This window comes from Ochlerotatus camptorhynchus, unplaced genomic scaffold, assembly GCF_037179485.1.
Source record: "Ochlerotatus camptorhynchus isolate MF236.1 unplaced genomic scaffold, CSIRO-AGI_Acam_v1.1 ptg000314l, whole genome shotgun sequence".
Lineage (NCBI taxonomy): Eukaryota > Metazoa > Arthropoda > Insecta > Diptera > Culicidae > Ochlerotatus > Ochlerotatus camptorhynchus.
Window position 1 is genome coordinate 2,875,483 of NW_027040802.1, and position 14,237 is coordinate 2,889,719.

The following is a 14,237-nucleotide window of genomic DNA, read 5'->3' on the forward strand; positions in this document are numbered from 1 at the left end:
AATCTTCGGGCGGTGCTGCAAAGAATCCAAGAGTTCGGGTTCACCATTCGTTCGGAAAAGTGCTCCTTTGGAGAAAGCCAGATTCGCTATTTGGGACATTTGCTAGATCGTCACGGGCTGCGACCGGATCCAGCAAAGATCGAAGTTATTCAGAAGCTGCCAGCGCCTAAGGATGTCAGTGGAGTTCGTTCTTTCTTGGGCGCCATAAACTATTATGGGAAGTTCGTGCCGAATATGCGTACACTGCGGTTTCCACTTGATGAGTTGCTGAAAGGAAATGGATAATTCCGGTGGACAACCGAGTGTCAGCGTGCCTTCGATCGGTTCAAAGAGCTACTTGGTTCCGATCTTCTGCTAACTCACTACGATCCGCGACGAGAGATCATTGTATCGGCGGATGCTTCATCGATAGGCGTTGGTGCAACAATCAGCCACAGGTTCCCCGACGGGTCGGTGAAGGTGGTTCAGCATGCGGCACGTGCGCTCACGAAGGCAGAGATGGGTTACAGCCAGCCGGATCGCGAAGGTTTAGCAGTTGTGTTCGCCGTAACGAAATTCCACAAAATGATCTTTGGAAGGCAGTTTCGCTTGCAGACCGATCACGCACCCTTGATTCGAATATTCGGTTCACGGAAGGGCATTCCCGTGTACACAGCAAACCGGTTGCAACGATGGGCGTTAACGCTACTGTTGTACGATTTCTCCATCGAATACATTCCAACCGAGAAGTTTGGGAACGCCGACATCCTCTCAAGATTGATCAACAATCATGCCAAACCTGAGGAGGATTACGTGATTGCGAGCGTGATTTTGGAGGAGGATGTACGATTCATTGCGGACGAAGTGGTCAGCGGTCTGCCATTGAGCTTCAAGATTGTGGAGCAAGATACACAAGTCGATCAGCAGCTGCGCAAAGTATATCGCTACCTTCAAGAAGGATGGCCAGAAGTGTCGACGATCGAAGATCCTGAGATTCGACGGTTCCATGGGCATAGAGATTCGTTGTGTTCTGTTGGGAAATGCATCATGTTCGGTGAACGCTTGGTGATTCCTGAGAAGCATCGACTGCGGTGCATGCGGAAGTTACACCAGGGACATCCAGGGATACAACGCATGAAGTCCATAGCAAGGAGTTATGTGTACTGGCCATCGATTGACGATGAAATCGTTGGGTTCGTGAAGGCATGCAAGCACTGCGCATCCGTGGCAAAATCTCCACCGCATTCCCCACCGGTTCCGTGGCCAAAGCCCATGGAAGCGTGTCCACGTGGATTATGCCGGCCCCATTGACGGAGTCTACTACCTGCTAGCCATCGATGCCCATTCGAAGTGGCCTGAAGTGGTGCCTACGCAACGAATAACATCCACAGCAACGATCAGCATTCTACGGAACATCTTCGCCCGCCTAGGAATGCCCGAAACGCTCGTTAGTGACAATGGTACGCAGTTTACGAGCAGCGAGTTCCAGAAGTTCTGCAGTGACAGCGGAATTGATAACGTCACCACGGCACCTTTTCATCCTCAATCAAACGGTCAGGCTGAAAGGTTCGTGGACACATTCAAGCGGGCGCTGAAGAAAATCCAGGAGGGGAAGAACTGTGTTGGTGAAGCGTTGGACATTTTCCTTCTAACCTACCGTACAACGCCAAATCGTCAGGTCGAAGATGGAAAATCACCGTCCGAAGCTATGTTTGGGCGTCGCATCAGAACCAGTTTGGATCTACTTCGCCCTCCGCCGGCGCGTTCGTCGATAGAGCCTAATCCAGACGATGAAGTAAGGAGAAGTTTTTCTGTACACGATCCGGTCTACGTAAAGGTGTACAGCAATAATAAATGGCGCTGGGCACCAGGAGTCGTTTGCGGCAAGATCGGCAAAGTTATGTACACGGTCTGGGTTGAGGATCGTAGAATGGTTCGAGCACACGTCAACCAGCTGCGCAGTCGTGGTGGTACTCCAGTTAGCAACCGTACGTCACAATCGTCGGCACCACCACTCGACGTTCTGTTAGATGCGTGGAGTATTCCTAGAACCACGATGGTACCGGCAGCACCATCTCCACTACCAGGACCATCGACTTCGCCGGATCTTCCGAATCCTCAGGCCCCGAATGCTGAGTCTACACCGTTGCCACCTGTATCGTCCTTGTCCTCGTCGTTAGCTACGTCTTCGTCCTCATCATCATCGTCTACGTCTACATCAGCAGCATCTCCAGAGTTCGCTTCAGCAGATAGCGGACCAGCTACACCGGTACAACTTCCACGCCGGTCTTCTCGTATCCGAAGGCCGCCGCAGTGGTTTGACCCGTACCACCTCTATTGAAGAGGGGGGATGTTGGGGACAACTGGAAAACGGAGTACCCCTATCCACTCCGCCGCCGCTGGACTCGCGGGTGACTGTTTTATCCGTCATCCATCAGATGTCAACAAAGCGCATAAAGAGTGAATGAGATATGTTGTCATCATGTATGTAAATAGAAGTGTTTTTAGTTCGTCATCGTAACAACGTGTTTTATTTTCATTCCGAGTTTTTAATTAGTTTTAATTTGTATTCGCGTCCAATGTTCGCGTATCGCGAGTTCGGCCACCACGTACGGGCGCGGGATACAAAATTGTTGATAACACTATATGCCCAGGGAAGTCTAGAAAATTTCCAACGCGAAAAATCTCCTCGACCACATCCACCGCCTCCGGCTTATTAACACCGTGCCTTTGCTTACTAGGCTATGTGAGACCCATAGCTCTACCACAGACAAACAGACATAACTCTCACAATCACATTCATCGCAAATAATGTTTTAGTTGGGCATGTGCTTGCATTTGTCATGCTGGCGCCACTGAAGCATTGAGCAAGCCACCACATTTCGAACTTATCAGTGATGCCAGTTCTTTTTCACGTCTAGTTAGTAGATGTCAGCTCTTGAAAATGATAAGTGGTCAAGGCATCCCACTGGAGACACATACCACATCTGACGAATACAGAAAAAAAAGGTTGTTGAATATTACATCAAAACTGCTGCACATTAGTCTTTCCGTTCCTAATATTACGTTGTACGATGCACACAGAGTTCGAGAACAAATCATGTTGATGACTGTAATATTCTAACATTCATTCAAATCATGTTGATGACTGTAATTATCAACTTTTACCAGTTATTGATGTTCAATACTTCACCATGAATATCATTGATTGATACATACTACATTTTTTTTATCTGTGTACACATGTACAAAGTGATGAGCGGTGGTAGAAAGTGCACTAATAAGTGATGCATTACCTCGTTTAAAAACTTGTTTCTAGCAAAAGAAAAAGCACAATAAACAAACAAAACAAATCTCTAAAAAAAAAAGTCTTAGCTCCTGTGAATTTTTCCTACGGATCCGTATTTCTGCAGAATTCAATCAATTCTATAGATCTATGGAAAATTTCTTAAAACCGCCATCACTGACTTCCATCTGCTTTGTTTTTATTCAACACAGCTGACGCGTTGACAGAACGAGAGAAAAACAACTAGTGAAAAAATTGCACGAACGAGGGATGCTCCGATTGCAAAACAATGCTTGGGAATGTGGATGATAGATGGTGCTAGCAACAATCAATACGAAACTAACGATTTTAAATTGGCTCACTACTTGACTAGCCTATTGGTCCCAAGCAAATCGATTAACGAACCCCATTATTGTCGAAATTCTAGTACTACACTATGTTTGTTTTGATTCGCTATGAAAGTTTGACAGACAAAATGAGGGGTTCGTGGATTTTCCTATGTTTCGATTAGCTTGGGACCGAAGATAGTACCAGAGCTGAGCCAAAAAGTTGAGCACGTTTCTTCGGAACCTTCTGGTCTTAGAGTTACCTCTATGGTGCTAGCAAAGAGGTAACTATAAGACTAGTAGGTCCCGAAATAACGTGCTCAACTTTTTGGCTCAGCTCTGGTACTCTCTTCGGTCCCAAGCTAATCGATTCACCCCTCGAAACATAGGAAAAACCAATAACCCCTCATTTTATCTGTCAAACTTTCATAGCGAATCAAAACAAACATTGCGTAGTACTAGAATTTCGACAAGAATAGGGTACGTTAATCGTTTGCTTGGGATCAATAGGCTACTAAAGTGGTGAGCCAATTTAAAATCGTTAGTTTCGTATTGATTGTTGGTGCTAGTGCGCATGCAAAATACGCTCGACGATATTTTTGAAGAATTTTCTTCTAAGAGTTATGTATGTTTGTCTGTGGCTCTACTATATTGCAGAAGTGATAAATAAAAAACGATTTTATATGCATCGTGAGGCATCCATTCAAATCTGATTTACCTACGTTTATGCATAGATTTTTTCTACAATTCACAATTCAGTGCTGGAAAGTGCGCAAAGGCAATGATGCATAATGATTTTCTTCCATTGTTCGATTATGATAGAGTAAGTGTGCCAGTTTTGGCACTAGTACCCTAGTTTTTGACCCATGGGCCCAAATCAAATTTGAAATAGTTCTTCATGGTTTTATTTAAGTAAAGGGTTATACCATAGAGATAACTCTAAGACCACTGGGTCCCGAAGAAAATCATTATTATTTTTGGCTCACTCAGTACCAGAACAACGGTCCCAAGCAGTCCCAAGCTATTTCACTCACCCCTGCATGTTCTGCATGAATCCACACACCCCTGATGTTATCTGTCAAACTTTCATAGCGAATCAAAACAAACATAGTGTAGTAATAGAATTTCAACTAGAATAGGGTACGTTAATCGTTTGCTTGGGACCAATAGGCTACTAAAGTGGTGAGCCAATTTAAAATCGTTAGTTTCGTATTGATTGTTGGTTATACGGTCAAAATTTGGTCAATATCAACTTGACGTATTTCTTTCAATTTTGCATTTAAAAAACCTGAACACCCCTCATTTTGAAGGTGTGTGTGTGTAGAATGTTGCTCCTATTTTGATTTTGGAATTCACTCTTCAGTTGTCAAAATGCCGTCCAAGCAAGAAGAGCAGCGTATCAAAATTTTGCTCGCGCATCGCGAAAATCCGATCTACGCGCACGCAAAGTTTGTAAAATCGCTAAAAGTTGCCAAATCAACCGTTACAAATGTAATTAAAGTGTTTGGGGAACGTTTGTCGACAGCCAGGAAGTCTGGATCGGGGGGAAATCGAAAACCGGAAGCCACTGAGACGACAAAGAGAGTTGCCGGTAGTTTCAAGCGAAACCCTAACCTCTCTCTCCGAGATGCCGCAAATAAGCTGGGTGTATCGTCTACAACCGTGTATCGAGCCAAAAAACGAGCCGGACTATCGACTTACAAGAAGGTAGTGACTCCAAATCGCGATGATAAACAAAATACGACGGCCAAAGCGCGATCCCGGAGGCTGTACACGACGATGCTGACGAAGTTTGACTGCGTGGTAATGGACGACGAAACCTACGTCAAAGCCGACTACAAGCAGCTTCCGGGACAGGAGTTTTATACGGCAAAAGGAAGGGGAAAGGTAGCAGATGTTTTCAAGCACATGAAACTGTCAAAGTTCGCAAAGAAATATCTGGTTTGGCAAGCCATCTGTACCTGTGGCTTGAAAAGCAGCATTTTCATAGCTTCCGGGACTGTCAACCAAGAAATTTACGTGAAAGAGTGTTTGAATAAACGTCTGCTGCCTTTCCTGAAGAAACACGGTTGTTCCGTACTGTTTTGGCCGGATTTGGCATCTTGCCATTACGGTAAAAAGGCCATGGAGTGGTACGCCGCCAACAACGTGCAGGTGGTTCCCAAGGACAAGAACCCTCCCAACACGCCAGAGCTCCGCCCAATTGAGAAATACTGGGATATAGTCAAGCGGAACCTAAAGAAGACCAAAAAAACTGCTAAGGGCGAGCAGCAGTTCAAGGCAAACTGGCTTTCTGCGGCGAAGAAGGTGGACAAGGTGGCTGTACAAAATCTGATGGCAGGGGTCAAGCGTAAGGCCCGGCAATTCGGATTTGGAAAAGCGGAAGCCTAACTGAATATTTTTCCTGAATTTGATACTAATTGAACTTGAAAAAGAAATTTAATTTGATTTTTTAAATAAACGATTTCACCGATTTACACGCGTTTTCCCTTGACCAAATTTTGACCGTATCACCCTTTGGGTGCATAGCAATGGTATGCTCTACCCTTGTATCGAAATAAATTTTGAAAAAAGAAAAAAATTAGAAATTTATGATAGGACCAATTAGAAAACCACTAAGGCCAAAAATTGGTACACTTACCCCACCTTGCCGTATAATAATGCGGTTCACTTGGCAGTTACTGCAAACCACTTGTCAAGGAATCTGAATAGAGCTCTCGCACTCAGCCGTAATGGCATTTAATTACAGTTCTATTGTTTTTACACTTCAGAAACATGGAATCTTCTACCCGAGTGAACAGAAATTGTCACCATCCCGACCGAGCTGGGCGTAATAATATCATTAGCCTTTTTTTTTAAATGGTGCAAATGATTACCGAGCCATAGCGGCTGAGGCAGGAAGGGAAAGGGAACCGTTTGTTTCAATTGGTATTCCCTACAGTGCAATTTATACGTTTCATTGCTGCTTCTTTCAATTCGCTGTATCAGAGTACCTACAACTGGTACACATTATTGGCCTGGAGTGGTCTCCTTCGAGAAGACAACACACAGCTTGTTGAATGAAACCTTATCCTCTGCTTCGGGACCAGTGTGAGATTGGATGACGGAGCTGAGTAAATCTTAACAATTCCAGTCCTTCATCGGGTGGTAATTTTCCCCTTGAGACGAAGCGGTGGCGGTTCGGATGATTGGTATACTTTGTCTCGGAAGTTCTTTCATCGCATGGGAGTCATTTAGAGCTCCAAAGACGACACTTTATCATTAAAGCTACGTCTGAAACTGAAAGTGCAGAGGGGTGTCAATTCAACAGGACATGTTTTTTTGGAAGTGACTCAAATTTACTTAGCATTGATGAGAATTTATATGGGATGAATTAGGATCGGGATGTGCGCGAACGCACTTCCCGGCTACCAAAAATTACACACACGAGATATCCACTTGAGGGATATTCGCAGGGGTCAACCCAGCACGGATGTGCAATGGCCGGGTCTCAACCTGGGGGAACCGCCTTGTTGATCACGGTAACCCCTGTGCCAGGTAAGTATGCTTTCCGGTGGTGCGATGGAAGGACCTCTTTCCGGAGGTGGACGTTCTTCTAACGATTCATTTCCCTTCATCCGATTGTGTTCATTGAATTTTTTACCTCTTCTCTATTAAAGTTGAACTTGTTTTCCAACTAGAAATTAAAACATAACAATTGTCATCCAAAATCTTATGTGATTAATTAGCTTATTATAATTTTTCTAATGCGATTTATCTGATTCTGTTTTCTTATTGGTAATACGAGTCCTTTATTTATGTCCTTCCTATTCTTTGAATTTAAGCCTTTAAGGAAACATCTCCATCACCAAAATAACAATACCTCTTAGATTGAAATCCTTCCACCGAACTACCAAAAAGCATACTTACCTGGCACAGGGGTTACCGTGATCAACAAGGCGGTTCCCCCAGGTTGAGACCCGGCCATTGCACATCCGTGCTGGGTTGACCCCTGCGAATATCCCTCAAGTGGATATCTCGTGTGTGTAATTTTTGGTAGTCGGGAAGTGCGTTCGCGCACATCCCGATCTTATAGAAAAGAAAACTAAGTTCTCCATGGCAATGTAAGTTGATAGTTAAAATGATGGAGACGCATAGTTATCAACAAGATTTGAATTCGTTTGAATTCTCGCTAGCATCAATAAAAGAGCTTCCTTTGTTTTTTCTTCTTCTTCATAGCTTGAAAGTTCTTACACGAGCTTGTGCCTGCTCTCAACTTAGTGTTCTTTGAAGCACTTCCTCAGTTATTAATTAAGAGCTTTCTGTCAACGAATGCTTGAATTTGTATATTGTGTGGCAAGCAAATTATACCTACTATATGACCAGAGAAGTCGAGAAAATTTCTAATCCGAATAATTGTCTAGACCGGACAGGGAGTCGAATCCGCCAGCTCCTGCTTGGTGATACCGTCCCTTAACTTACTAGACTATCTGAGACGCCCCTGTTTCTGTTGGATGTGATCTGAATGTGCCGTGTCCTAACTCAGTGTAATTATGTTGCGCATTCTGGATTTCACAATAAATATGCGCTGAGGTCACTCAAAACCAGTGTCTCCCAACCTTTTCATTTGATCTGTTAGTTATTCGTTTTATTTCAAAATACTATGTTAACAACAGCCAACAACTCGTTCAGTGCGATTGTTGTAGATCTCAAATCTAGTTACGATGCTGCGTTTGTGATCATGCCAATCTCATATTTTCGCCAACGTTCAATCTGTTTCTTATCATGGTTTTAATGTGGAGAAGAGTTGAAAATCCGCTCTCGTACGAAGATGCAAATTTGACAAGGATCTTCAATGTCTGAATCACTGGCTCAAATCGTTTTCACGGAACAAATCACGAGATGAGGAATCATTTCACAGGTCCAAATACTCATCCTGTGTTTCATCAAGACTTCCACATCCATTGAGGATGAAAACGGATTGCGGACTACATCAGCATCTTCTTGCATCAACTCAGGGAAACACAGCTCACATTGCTAATCCAGTGAGTGAAAATGAGCAATAATTTCTGATTAAAGATCCGAATTTAGCTCGTTCAGTCATACTTCAGAGTCTATAGGACATGGCAACATTTCCAATACTAACCTTTCGGGGCCAGTTTTGTTTGGATCGTCTTGGAATGAATTAGATCGGCTAAAAATCTCATTAATAAAGTATCAAAAAAAAAAGCTAACTTGCCCCGTAGTTCCAAGTCCACCGAATTTTGGTGAACAAAATTTATTGAACAAGCGAGACGTGCCAACCTGAATGCAATGAAATCATTTTTCCCTTGAACTTCCAAGAATATTTTGATTTCTTCCTTCAATTCAAAAGCATTGCCTTTGGACAATCAGCGCACAACAGTGTAGAAAAGAAGAACCACGTGATTTGAATTAATTTGCTTGTAGAGTTCTTTGAATAAACGAGTGTTCAGAGCTCTAGATTTGACATAGTTAACAATGTTGATGACAGAATCAAGTACTTTCAACTTTAGTTCCAGCAGAGTCTTGCTCTTGCTGACAAGGGCATATCGAACACCTGTGGCGTATGCAGCAAGCCCTATAATCTCTTTCTTAAATCTTGATCTATTTTCAAGCAATGGTAGAGTGCCATCGATATTAACTCCACTTACTTTTTCCCACTGTAAGCCACCCGATTCAAAAAATGATTCCCTTTGCTTTTGAGCTGTTTGGTGATGGAACATCTTTAGATATATATTGTAATGGTTCAATATTTTCAGCTTTAGCCCTGGTTGAATCTGTCGACTTGATTTGTTTAAATTATAGTTTTCAGCTCTTTGATGATGTATCTTTCGATTTATATTATTGCTGATTGCATCTGAAACTGAACTGCCTCAAAAATACAAAAAGTGTGATAAAAGTACACGCTTCCGTAAAATCGTGTTGGTGTCTTCGGAGCACTTGTTGCTTGCATCATAACAAATAAGTGCACCGAAGACACCAAGACGATTAGACGGAAACTCGCACTTTTATCACACTTTTTTATAAGTAAAAACGCGCTTATTAGTCCAGTTTGGTGTGAAATGCGCAATATAATGGTGCTATTTTTTCAGCTTTCGTTGAGACAAATCCAGAAATTTAGCTTAACATGAACAAATTCTCTTAATGCAGCGTATCGTCTACCAAAACGAACCCAACCCTTATAATCAACACCTCAGTGGTTTCTCCTGGAAGAATAGAGGATTTCTCGGCTTCGCACAACACGAGTTTTCACGTCAACATATTCCTACCCATTCCTTAATTGACCTGCATTCGGACGCGGCTGGCGATGGTATTGCCTTTTAAAAGTATGGGGTAACTAGTTTTTACACATTGAGAATGAATGCTAGTCCCAAGCATCATCTGTTGGTTCTCTGTATAATTACAGCTGATCTGACAGTAACGGAGTAGCAGACGCGGGCGGTCAATCATGCTCATGCTCATATTTCATGCAGTTTCTACCAAAGCCCTGACAGGTTCATGTTGATGTCAAGCAGACCGTCTACAATTATAATTATCACGTAAGGAGGAAGGAGATACCTGCGATGGGTCGAAGAAAGTCTTCGAGGTTGCTGTTTGTGCAGTTCCACTTGGTTAGTTGGGTTAGATTATTCCTTTTTATTTATTTATACAGTAACCCCTTCATATCGTTAGTACATAAATTCAGCTTATCGTTTACCATAACGAACCCTGCTACAAACCCAACCCTCTAACCCAACATTCCAGTGATTCCTCGTGGAAGTGCAGAGGATTTCTCGGCTTCCATCAAAGCGAGTGTCACATTTTTACCCATTCCTTTCTTGACCTGCGTTCGGGCGCGGCCGGCGCTGGTATTGCCTAGTTTGAGATCACCAGATCACCACCCTGAAAAGACTTCACGGCCCCCCTGTTGGCCGTGGACCACCGGTTGGGAAACCCTGCTCTAAACCTTTTGCATGAGGAAAGTGAAGCTTTTTTGATATTTAGGTATGACTTTGCAAGTGGGATATACACTTAGAAAAAGTAATTCACCTAGTCCTTGATCAGCTCCTCGATATATCTTTATCTTCTACAAGGAAACAGCTGTGTATCGCTGGACCGATTGTCTTGTTGGTAGTGGAGGTGGATAAACTTTTTTTTACACACTGTTTACTCACTATAACAATGTTGCATAAATTACGAAGACAGCACAGAACAGAAGGGGAAGTGCAATCACGTTTTTCTGCTCAACAAGCGATGCGTTATGGAGGTGTTCCACACGGGTTTTCGATGTACACTCACACTATCATAGCACGCTGCTTATCTTAACTGCAGACAGAGGATGCCTTCTACCGCTAGGTGCGCTAGTGTTAGCCAATGAAAAGTGGAGCCACTTTCTGATCCGAAGTTCCACTTATGTTCTATGAAGACAGTCTTTTAAAGGTTTGATTTTCAGATTTCTATATATTCCAAGTAACAATTTAGATTTTATGAGGGTTCTGTAGACCAGGATTTAGACTTGCAGAATGCTATAAAACCGTGATAAAACTTGCAATGTTGCTTGGGATATAAACTCCATTCATTTCAAAGTGGTTAGATACGTACTTGTGACAATCAACGGTTCATTGTTCATATTACCTTTTATGTCCGGGAAACTAATTAAAAGTAGTGATCGTGGTGGGAATAAACTTAACCGAAATAAAAGTCCGTGTTCACAGTTGGAGGTATCACAAGCAAGTGCCGTAACCAAACTTTATTCCTTTCGCTTTACAACTGTCAAAAGGCTCACAGATCAACTGAGTCATTTTTCGCTCTCCCTCGCTTAACGCTTATAACGCTTTTCGCCCGCACGCTCAAGGCAGATACCTCATTACCCATCAGACTGACTATTTCCCTGGTTATTTCTACTGATTTGTACATTTCAATTTTGCAGGTTGTAAAATATACCATACTGTTCCAAATTTTCTATAGATCACTAAATATAATAAAAATGTCCATTCGACAAAATATTGAATCTATGGTGATTGTTTCGATTGCCAATCAGCAATTTAAGCAATAAATTCATAGGCTTGAATCTCAAAACATTGCACCACGACAGTTTTAAAACTAGCAATAAATGTCACCGCGCAAAAAAAAATCAACAAAAGCCTGAGAAAGCATTTATATATTTTTTGACCAATGTGAATGCGAATGGCACAAACTCCACAAGGACCACATTCAATCCAATAAGGGCCCATGCATTAATTATGTCATGCTAAATCGATGAAAAATTTACCCCCCCCCCCTATCGTCACGTTTTCCCTATACCTAATGCATTGGTTGTCACAAAATCTTAGACTCCTCCTCCCCCCTTAGAGCGTGACATAATATATGCATCAACCCTAAATGCAAAAGGACTTACGTATCAGTCATGGTTATATCACAGACAGACATACATACTACTCGCAAGTTGTTCATTGAACAAACATTTTACGGCCAATTTTAAAGTATCGTAGTTGTTAGTACCGCCACCTGTAGCACACGTAGTCAATTACCATGCGTTTAACGTTCCACCATCTGTTCAGCGTACTGCCCTCTAGAAATGGGCGGTCCGCTTCCGAGCTGTTCTAAAGACCTGATTCCATAAAGTGAGCTGAAGACCCGCAGCTCATTTTTTAGGAACCGCAGCTCATCAGCTCACTGATATCACAAGTCTAAATCATTCAATTCGTCATTTATAGCGGAACATTTCAAAAATCCCTCATTACTCCACTTACGCATTGAACAGCCCCCGCGTAAACCAATATGCGTTCGTAATACAACATCATCATCAACGGCAAACGCCAACTTCCTAGACGTTGAATGGCTGCCTTTCAAACACGTTCTCCATCCCAGCAGGTGTTCCGCAAGGAAGTCTGTTGGGTCCTTTGCTATACAGCATCTATACTTCCTGCATTCCTCCCTTGGGCAACGGTTGCGTGTTCTTCCTGTTCGCAGATGATACCGCAATAACCGTCAAGGGTAGGATGCCTTGCGAAATAACAAACAAGCTCCAACGATGCCTTGACGCCTTTGCTTATTATGCCACTACGTGGACAATCAAAATGAATGCCTCCAAAACACAAACAATCATGTTTCTCCATCGGCAATCACCCAAACTAAAACCGGCTCCCTCTTGTACTGTAATCATGAATAGCACAAGGGTTGAGTGGTCCGCCGAAGTAACCTATCTCGGAATGTTGTTTGATGAAAAGCTGCTATTCCGCTCGCATGTGCAGAAAACCGCAGTCAAGTGTTCCGCCTTAGTTAGGTGTCTGTATCCGCTGACTTTTTTTTTTTATCCATTTCGTTTATTTGGAAGGCTCAATCGCGTTAGCTTTACGGAGCTGATAATTCATTGTTCACTGTTTGTAACAAAATTCACTTAATTCTATGTCTAGTAGGAGTTGGGCCGATTACTCGCGGCTTACTCGAGGTTAGAGGGGTACATTGTTGAAGGATAGGATCAGGGGAGGAGCTTGGGGTAGGGTTTCGTTGTCTCATCAGAGCGTTGTCGCCAGTATGAATAGTAGTGCTGTTCTAGCTTCGTCTGGAGTTCGACCGGCTATGGTGACCAGTGGGCGACGATGAGACTCATCGAGACGGGGGGACAAGACAAACAAAAACTAATAAAGAGAGACAAAAGACAAAGGAATTAAATTCTTATACTAGACATTTGAAGAAACACATAAACGGACTGCATATAGCAGACATCGCGAGTTGCCAACAAGTCTCTGATAGGAACATAGGGTTGTCTTCCTTGGGCCTCGAGGGTATTCAAAAGTCGCTCTCTGGCGGCGTCATTATCCGTACATTGCCAAACTGCGTGTTCGATGTCATCGTAACCGTTTCCACACTGACAGATGTTGCTGTCCACGAGGTTTATTCTATTGAGATGAGCATCTAGCGAGTAGTGGTTGGACATAAGTCTACTCATCACCCGAATGAAGTCACGACTTAAGCCCAAGCCTTTAAACCACGCTCTCGAAGAAACATTAGGAATAATTGAATGTAACCACCGTCCAAGATTTCCAGTGTCCCAATCGGTTTGCCAACTCGAAAGGGTACTCTGACGCACTAAATGGTAAAATTCATCGTGTGAAATTTGCCTGTCATATAATTCGCCTTCCTGCGCGCCCACCTTTACGAGAGAGTCCGCCTTCTCATTGCCTGGGATTGAGCAATGTGAGGGGACCCATACAAAGGTAATCATATATGATCTTTCGACCAGTACACTCATCTACTCCCTTACCTTTGAAAGGAAATAAGATGAGTGCCTACTTGGTTTCATCGACCGAATAGCCTCAATCGAACTGAGACTATCCGAGAAGATGAAGTAATGGTCTGTGGGCATATTGGAAATCATCCCCAATGCGAAGTTGATTGCTGCCAGCTCAGCAACAAAAACGGAACAAGGTTCCTGAAGTTTGCGGAAGGCGCTAGAGTTTTCATTGAAGACACCGAAGCCAGTGGATCCATTGAGACGGGACCCGTTTGTAAAATATCTTTTCATGCAATTGACTTGTTGGTACTTTTCAGTAAAAATACGTGGGATAATAATAGGTCGAAGTTGATCGGGAATCCCATGAGTTGCTTGTTTCATGGTCAGATCATATTCAATTGAGGAACTGCGATTGGTGAAGTGAACACGG

At 43.1% G+C, this 14,237-nt stretch overlaps 2 non-coding genes across 2 annotated transcripts; one reads left to right on the forward strand and one right to left on the reverse strand.

The window, feature by feature from the left end:
- Positions 1-6,970: 6,970 nt before the first annotated feature.
- LOC135707637 (U1 spliceosomal RNA) lies at positions 6,971-7,136 on the reverse strand. Its single transcript, XR_010518240.1, has one exon. It is a non-coding gene; the product is annotated as a U1 spliceosomal RNA (small nuclear RNA).
- Positions 7,137-7,492: 356 nt separating this feature from the next.
- Positions 7,493-7,658, forward strand: LOC135707647 (U1 spliceosomal RNA). The gene has a single exon (XR_010518249.1). It is a non-coding gene; the product is annotated as a U1 spliceosomal RNA (small nuclear RNA).
- Positions 7,659-14,237: the final 6,579 nt, after the last annotated feature.